We start from the raw sequence: 9,802 nt of genomic DNA, 5'->3' as shown, positions 1-9,802 counted from the left end.
TTCTGCCAGGATTTAAACATACTGTTCCTGGGGAGTGTACGTTTTCCACGCTTTATGCTCAGACTACCAAACGTCCTGCGCCAGCACTCATCGCATGGTCCAGTGAGAGTTAAGAGCAATCTACCTCCCCCAAAAACCAGGTTTTTGTTCATTTCACCACTTCTTCCAAAATACAGGGCTTCTCCAGGGGACCAGCTTCACTTTATAAGTAGGTAGTATATAATGACATAATATTCTGGGCACCGTGACTGCAAAGGTACACTCATCACGTATGAAAGGTTGTTACCAGAAAATGCTATCTTTGTTAAAATAAAGGGGAAAAACCACATTAACTGTTATAGTGGAGAGGGGAGGGCCACTCGCGTTTGTGCTGTTGATTCTCTCCACTTTGGAGGCTGAGAAGTTAATGTATTCAACTCCTCTTTAATGCCAGCCTTCCCTCGCATTATTCATACAACTTAACTCCGGCTGCCTCCTCCTCATCCCTCCTGCTTTGCCTCATGCTTCTCAAAAGGCATTTTTCTGCACGGCACATCAGAAACTAGAAATCTAAGTTGCTATCTTACTTCTAAACCAAGCTGTTGTCAGCATTAAACCTACACAATGCATTACAATATAATCCATTTACAGGGTGTCTTATCATGCAAATAACTCAAGGTGCCTCACAATAAAATAAAAAGGACGAGAGGAATAAACCTCGGCCATTGGAACAGACAAAAAGGAAACCTTGAAATTTACTTTTAAACACACTAATGGCTCTTTTCTCCCAGTGAGGCATGAAGAGGAGCGGCACAGAGGATTTGACCAAGGAATTCCTATTAGCATTTGATGGGACTTAAATGTGCAAATCCACCCCAAGATCACTGGGAGACTAGACTCCTTAAAAGGATGAACTGCCTTGATATCTTGAAGAATGAAGATGCATAAAGGCACAAGCATTAGAGAAAAGTGTTGTCACCAGAACATCATCTTGTTGGCTTAGACCTGAAAAAGTGTGAATGATCTGGCTTAAGGGCAGGAGCCATAAAAGCTCCCTGCAACACAGAAGCAAAAGTACTGTATAAAAGTAAGAATGGCTTTGGCCAGGGCTTGCATCTGACTCATTTCCAAAAAGGGTCCTGCTTTAAATTAATGTTCCATTATCAGAGTAGAAATGGCAAACAAAAGGCACTTTTCCCCTTTCTACTTAATTTGGTTTTGTTTTCCATAGTTCTTCCTGAAAGTGTTATAAACTCCTCTCTGGAAGAGGTGGATCAGTAGTTTCCTCCCTCTGGGTTGGAGTGTGAAGCAGTCAGAGACACTGAGCAGATCAATTCTCTCAAGAGCAAAGTAGGGGAGGAACGGAGACCAAACCATGTTTTGGACTGTTGCTTTCCCTCAAGGCAGTGCCAGCTCATGTCATGGCCCATGTTATTCCCCCGTCAAGCCAAACAAGCTTTGCCAAAATGACATCTAGAGGATAGGGCAAAGCAAATATGCCTATTCCTCAGTTAGACACAGGAGCAGCAATAGACGCCACACGCCTCGTATGGCACCCAGAAATAAAACCACCGTAGGAGAGGCGACAATTTGAGTCACTATTTTCCTGCTCCTTAGAGCCCAAATTTTAATATAGGAAAAATGTCAAATACTAGAGATATAACCCAGCACCAGGAATAGATGTGTGAAGGTGCCAGCTCTTCTAGCAGGTTGCCTACTGCAGCTAACTGTTGCTCGCATCAAATTCAACCATTTAACCCACTGGCTACTACCCAACTGAAGACTGTGGCTGAAATCAGACTGAGAGACTTGTTGGACCAAATTTAAGCTGTTGAAGAACTCTTACTTACAATAAGAGAGTACAGGTTTAAAATTATCAGAGGTGGAGCTTCATTAGTCAAATATTAATGAAACACTTTGGCAGGACTCAGCACTGTGCTGTTGTTCTCTGATCTAAATAGTCACATTCAAGATATTTCCTTTATTTTCTCTCTTCACCACTGACCAGATATACATGCAGGTTCAAAATATTTAGGAAGTGTTCAGCTTTGGAGCACTCAGGAACACAATTAAGAGGACTGGCACGTGTAAGCATCAGTAGATAACTACCACCATGAAATGGAAAGCCTGTGGATGTCCTGGCAGAGTTCAATACTTCCCACTCCATAAAATCCCAACATTTCCAGTATTCAAAACTTTGTGTTTTTTTAATTAGTAGCCATTGACACAGCATCACAACCATAACACAGCCAGCCCCCATCTATCAAATTCTAATTTTACCAACCAATGTATAACTTATTCCAAATCTATACTAGCTGCCATTATAGAATATCATTATTATGCACCAACATTTGCTCTACTTCTGGAAAAAATTGCAACAAACCTTGCCTACAAACTGGGTTAAATCTACAGTCAAATAGGCAGAAATCTAAATTGTAATTTTACATTTTTAAAACCACTTCCTTTCTTCCAGGGTCACAATAGCCATGGTTTCTACATTGCTCTGAACATTGGCTCTACTCAGATTTGATTGATCTTTTTCTTCAGGATACCCATTTCTACATTCATTCCCACAGATTTAAGTCCAGAGCAATACTTAAAGAGTGAATGATATTCCACATTTCTAAATGCTGTCAAATTGTTGCCTGTGGCACAGGCTAAGAAGTAATGAACTCCTAAAGTTACTATAAGAAATAAAAGACTGAAGTAAAAATGCAATTTAAATTGGAAAGCACTGTGTTGTTTGATTCCTCTTGCTTCAAAGTAAAAAGAACCAATTTATTTGCCATTTGAAGAGGATGAAAGCCTAAGACACTATTCCCCCTTCATCTATCATATATTGCTGGACATGTATGGCACCCATGGTTTGTGAGAGCACTTCCGTGGGGATCATAGCTAATTTCAAAAGAGACAGAGGGATATGTATCATCTGCGTTTCCAAGACCAGAATCAGGTCTGCCTTGGTAAGCTAAGCTTTAGCTTGGAGAGAGCTTTTATGGCTGAGTTATAAAAACCTTGGAAACAGGGGAGTTTATGACAGAACCACTGACAGACCCTTAACTATAGCAGTATTCACGGTTACCACTACAAGACAGGCATTATGTTGGAGGGCAGTAAAGTTAAACCTGCCCATAGGGCATTCTGAAATGTTAACTGCTGGTGCATATAGTAAGATTTTTAGCACAGGTGTACTCTCCAAATAAAGTCAGTTTCCAGAAACCTCCTCCTTTCCAAAAAAAAAAAAAAAAAAAAAGAGAGAAAAAGAGGAATAAAGGTTTTCATCTATGACACTGGAAACATTTCTATAGTTGTGAACAACTACATTTGATTAAAATCTGTCAGATTTATCTGCTTTGCAGGAGGGAAGAAATATGTGTTTTCCTCCGAAAGGAAATCAATGTGTCTTTATGATAGATGCAGAGTGAAAACAGGGATGGTGTCACTTTAAACGGTGAGGGAGGAAGGACGGGTAACCTGCTGGCTATTGCCATTAGCTGCTGGTATAATTGTTGCGAGGTGATGCCCCCGATCCAATCTTATATTCTGCATTTATAGGACTGGTTTATGGTCACCGACCCAACAGTTATTACTCAGATTCCAAAGGCACAACATCTTCAGTGCAGAGGCACTGTGACTGTTTTGTTCTCTTCACATTTCTTAATTATCACACCTTAGTGAAATCTCGGGGAAAAAAGTCCTTGGCTTTTCTGCTGACATTATTATTGCTGGACTCCAAGGCAGCTTCTTTAAAACAGAAAAATAGGAGCAAAATCATTCTACTTGAAATAAAGCAGAACTTGGAAGCTGCTTATGGCATGCTGGTTGATTTGGTGGCCAAAATAAATATTCCCATTGAGATAATGTATCACCAAAATTTGGAAAAATATATTAATTGAAAGAGTGAAAGCGAGCTTGATTAAAAGCAGTAACCTGATGTCTTTATCAAACTATTTTACCTTAACAAATGTGTGTACATATAAATGTGCTCCTTCTACCCTGGAAAGCTTAGAAGCTAAATAGAGGAGGATGAAGTAGGAAGTAGTCATTGCACCTCTAAGTAACTAAACTGCAGAAAGATGAAAGAACTTGCTTGGTAAAACAGATTTTTGGCAGAGAAGGAGCATAACCTGTATATTCTGAATGCCAGACCACGGTCCTGAGTAGAAAACCATGCTCTCTGTTTGAAATTATGTTAAAATTAACTAAACAAAACCACTGATTTTTAATGCCAAGTGATATTCAGCCCATTCCTTGGTTTGCACAAGTCCCTTTTAATAAAGCTCTGTTGAAAGAATCAGCATGCATGTGCATCTCTAAGAAGGGTAGAAATTTTAGAAAGACTTCAAGAAGTTTTCACAGCAAAGGGCTTGAACTGGGCTATGATAAAATGAGGTGGTTACAAGACTAAATACCCAGTTTGAAAACTGAAGAGAGCTTTTGAGTTTATGTTACCAGCTATGCTGATCATACATGGACAAATGACCACCAGGCTAGAAGACCTCACAACACTAAGTGCCAGGGTATTAGAAAAACAGGAGAAATTCTGTGTCAATGCAAATACAATACAAGACACTGACACACAGACTCCAGACACATCTTTGTCAAATACCTCAGTGACTCTGAATGCTTCACTGTAAAGCATCTATTCAGTGCTCCCCAAAAGGGAAAATAAGATACAAGAATATGAGTAGAGAATGAAAACCAGAAAATATCCTCAAGCCAAATATAAATCCACAGCAGTTCTGGTCATTCTGATCAAAATAGATACAGAACATCGTAGAAAAGAAGCAGCAAGGTTCTAAGTAAAGAATACCTGAAAAATGGAAGAAAGGACACAATATCTGGCCTATAAAATCTGGAATAGAGTAGAAAACGTACACAGAGAATGATATTCACTATTTTTCATCATATAATATAGGGCACCTGTCACAAGAAAGTATTTTTCTCCTCAGCACAAATTAAATGCTGGAACTCATTTTTATAGATGTTGCCGAGAACAAAAGTATATATGGATTTAAACAAAACAAAAAAAAAAACCAACATGAAACTCCACTGAAAAATACTAAACACATCAGTTTTGGATGTCTTTAAATTGCTGCTTATGAAACTGGGAAAGTAAAGAGTTATCCTCCTAGTAATCTTTCCCTAAGTCTCTATCACTGACAACACTTGGGTCACATTTTGCTTTGGTTTGATCCAGCTTGCAGTTTGCAATAAAACGAACTTTATTATGAAGTTTGCAGATAGTACATAAAATTGTGCTAATAAAATCTGTAGATGACAGGAAGAATTATTATGTTAGCAAATGATGGGAGAGGACAAGATTCCGATTCAGAGCAATCTGGTACTCTGTATTTACTGTAATGTAGCTAAATATAGCAAAAACCAGGGAACAAGGCTACCTTTATAGAGTGGGAAACAGTCTCAAAACAGTTGAACTTGAAGGATTTAATCTCACCTCAATGCTTTAGCATAAAGAGCCAAAACTCTCTGGAGTTCAGAGCTAGAATAAAAAAAGAAAGATCCAAGTAGAAACAAGGAAATTACCTTGTTTCTGACAAAAAACCCTAACAAAACACTGGTAAAATAAATCATTAGATAGCTTGGTCCAGCTTTCAAAAGGGAGACAAATACTGAAAGTAAAAACCACAAGATTAAAATAATCTAGGTACCAGGAACAAGCACAACTGTGCAGCATATAAACTCAATTTCTACAGCTTAGCAAAAAGGCAGGAGGAAGACTTGATTTCTAAGCAGAGGCACCTGTACACAGAGAGAACATTGGATAATGTGGGGCATTTGACCTTGCTGCCAATAACATGACAAGATGCAAAAGTGGAAACAGGAGTTACAGGAACTCAGCTTTGAAGTAAGATACAGTTTGCCAGTACTGAGACCAGTGGGCTTGGACTGTTTAAGGTAAAATTTGCTCTCTAAAAAGCAAAAACTGAAAGTTCCCCAGTAGCTCTTAAGAGAAATTTTTCAATCTGTACAGTACATCTGAAGATAAACATAGGTGAAGGGTGTTTACCCACTTCAATTGAGACAACATAGACATTACCTTCTTCATGGTCTGACTTGGAACACCCAGCAACTGATACACACTCTTATTTGAGAGGACATGGGGAGCAGAGAAGGATGCTTATGCAAGCATGAGAAGTGCATTGCCAGCCTCAACATCCATAGACTAAAGCCTTCCTCTTTCTACTCTGTAAATCTGGGGCCTTGCCTTGTCTTATTACCCTTTGGTTCAACATTAAGAAAATATTTATGCTTCAAAGTCCTGGGCATTAAGCAGGTACTTGGAGTATCAGGAATTAAGTGTCACACCTTGGTGACGTAATTCAGCATTTAGCCCTGCTTTATTCCATTTTCTTTTTCCTTGGCTACTTCAAAGGTTTTGCAATGCGAAGGATGAGATGTTAAAGAGGTGGTCAAGATTTTCAGGGGCAATCTCACAGGTGTCTGTTCTTTTCATGCTCAGGATCACGCTGATCACCAGTTTCAGATCTGAGAAGGAAATTAACCCCAGATCAGATTATCAGGGACAGTGACAGAATTGTTACTGTGTGGGGGATTACCCAGATACATTTCAGCCAATTTCTCTGGACATTAGTTCTACCTTGCTATGACCTATTCTCTGCCTACGCTTACTATTTGGGGAGCAAAAAAGGCCAGAGCAGAGGGAAAAAAATTGTACAGAGCTTTAAATAGGTTGCAATCTCTGGTTTTATCATAGGTAATTTGTAGTATTTAGTAGCCCTGATATACAGGAGGTCACATGAAATCATTTAGAAGTCCTGTCTGGATTCAATTTCTAAGAATGTATTAATCTCTGCCTGGCACACGAAAGATAATGGCATTTCCTTCAGTAAAGCCTCAGTCAGTGCCAAGAGCAGGAGTCCGACTGTCATCAGATCAGCCAGTGAAAACAAGAGGGGTATTTGGTTGTTTATTTATTGAGTCATTCCAGCTTGATACTGGCCTTATGCCAACGCATATAAGCTCAGAGATAAAGAGTTATTCCTAACGATAGCAAGACAATCTATTTCTCCCCATTACTGCGCAGAAATCTAGTGCTAAATTAAATCCTATCCCAGATACGCAGGTAATCTGAACCTCGACTTTCACAAGAGAGAAAAGGTTCAGGAGACAAGCTGGGGCACATCCAGAGAAGGGTCATAAAGGCGCAACGAGCCAGATCCCTGCATAAAAGTTCTGCTGTCTTTCAACAGCCCAGTGCAGATTTGAACTTGGAAAGGTCCAAAGGAAACTATTTAAACCCAGGTCCCAGAATGCAAAGGGAGCTAGCGGGATTGCTCAGGAGCCTGAAGTGGCATTTTTTTAGAGAGCAAACAATATAAAGTAAATAAGGGAGAATGACAACCCTCTGTGTACTCTAAAAGAGAACTAAAAGTCCCACTGGTGCGCTCTGCTTGTCAGAGACTACAGGAGCAAAACGCAAGCGTGTTAAAAGGCTCTAGCCTGGAAGAACTCCATTTTTTTCTTCTTTAAAGTAATGAAATGGTTCAACAGCCTTCTGAAAGGTGAAAAATCTTTGCCTGTCTACATTTGTAAGAGAAGCCTGAATTACCTGCCTTTCCCTTTAAGCATTTTCAGATACAAATCAAACACAGATGGCCCATTATGTTTATGACCTCACTGTCAATTGCTCTAGATAGTGCATGCATTAATTATTGAAATATTTTCATAGTATACAACTTTTTAGTGTTCACATTGTCACAGATAATTTCAACTTTCTGATTAGGAGATATAAACAGTGCTATAAACAGTCTCGAATGCCATAAAAGCCACAAATATACTGGCCTTTCCTTTTCATATAATGAATACAGCTTTAAAATAAGAAAAAGAAAAGGAAAAAAACTAACAATCAAAAAAAAACCTGGCCTCAGTCCTGAAAGTCAACATTATGTTAACATCCCCTGCGATACATAAACGATGCCAAAGCCTATTACAATTGCAGTAAATCTTGATTACCAGAGTTGTTTGTTATTTATGTCTAGAAGATAAAGATAATATCAGGAATAGCCCCCTTCTTTTTGGTGTATAAATGACATCCATAAAATATTGCGTTTTTTAAACAGTGAAAAACACTTGATTGAGGTTTTCAAACTGTTGTGTCTGTTCTGCATCAAGAAAACCACCTTTGACGAGTCAGCAGGCAGTAGCATTGCTTTAATTCTCATTTACTTTCATTAGTAAATATTGAAAACTCTAGACCAAGTCCAAAAAAGCCCATAAAGTCACAAATTGCTCCTAGGAGTGGCTAACTAATGATTTTTAGAATAAAGTCATCAAAAATACCAGTTTCCTCAGAAACAGCCCACTGAATGAGGATTAGAGCATTCTTCTAGAGGTAAGATCTAAGTTTATGTTCTCATGAGCAAAGAGGAGGAACCAAACCAAACCTTCTCTTCCTTGGGGATATAGAAGATAAACGGTGGGGAATGGTCTTACTGCCAGGTAAGTTTTGGGGAGTACCTTGAAAATATCCACCAGCTGCAGATCCCTTAGCATCAAACCAGGATGTCCCACGTGTGAAAAACACCAGCGAGTTCTGCGCTGCCCACTCATCACTGGATCCATATATTGGATTCCTTAAGTAAAATAAGATTTAATCTTGAATTCCTATACCCTTTTTCTCATCCTACATTCATTCATAGTATGAGAAACTTTTCCAGGTAGGATCTACCTTCCTCCAGCAGAAAAGCATAGGAATTTTTATTACACGCACTATTAAAAAACAAACATAAGGCAGGTCACCTGGTGATTAATGCTGCAAGAGCTACATCTCTATCTAGAGAAAAAAAAAAAGCAGCTTCTTTTACTTATGTTTTTATTGCCTTGACATTTCTGCAAGCCAAAACTAGAAAAGGAACCCCAAATTTATAGGGTGGGGAATTAAGAGTTAATCCTTCCTAGAATATTCCAGATGAACAAAAAGGAAACATGCCTTTTTAATATTACTATTTTTGGCAAACCCCTCCAAAAAGCTGATGCCATCCAAAACAGCAAAGGTAGAATGAGGGGGGGAAAGAAGAGAAAGAAACATCTCAAGCAAGTAGCCCAAGGGAAAAATAAGTTCATGACTAGCACATTTACACCTTTGCTGATTTATTTAAGGTACAAGAATCGTGTAATATGACCTGTTTGCTGCCCTAACAAGCATTTATACTTGCAGCAGATCAAGTCCAGACCCACTTCTTGTGGCGCAGGCAACATTCACAGACTCCTCAAGACCAAAACGCACAGACTTAAGCTCTCTACACCTTCCCATAAGCATAGTGGGAAAATAGCTAAAAGAAAGAAAAAAAACCCCACACACCATTACTTCTTAGCTAGGTAGTTGTGGAGAAGCAGAAGTATCCCCACTAACCAAAGCCCCAAACTTCACACCCCACCTCTGATTTCTCTTAAGTGTGGTTTGGCTTTTTATAGAGCTCAGATTTATTCTCCCCACCCCCACCCCCCCAGGGAGGAACCACACCAAACAGGGGAGTGTTTCTGGGGTACTTCCATGAAACTCTCCCAAATATTTCCCATCCCCTTATGTCGCTCTTCTCAAAGGTTCACCATCTGCTGGAGATGCTCTGATATTTGAAATAGCCAAAGACAAAAGAGAAACAGCTGGCAAAATAAACCCCTAAATTTTTCAGGACCTCCCTTGTCTCAGGAGATGGAGACTTCCAAGTCCTCCATGGTCCCAGTATTTCTTTAGGCCAATTTGCATGCCAGGTCCCAGCTGGCTATAAATTCAGTGCAGCTGAAGGCTGCTCTCTTTAATGTATGTTCTTCCTTGGGA

Source organism: Lathamus discolor, chromosome 8 (genome assembly GCF_037157495.1).
Source record: "Lathamus discolor isolate bLatDis1 chromosome 8, bLatDis1.hap1, whole genome shotgun sequence".
In the NCBI taxonomy this organism is placed as follows: domain Eukaryota; kingdom Metazoa; phylum Chordata; class Aves; order Psittaciformes; family Psittacidae; genus Lathamus; species Lathamus discolor.
The sequence above is the reverse complement of the archived record's forward strand: the minus strand, read 5'-3'. Positions refer to the sequence as shown.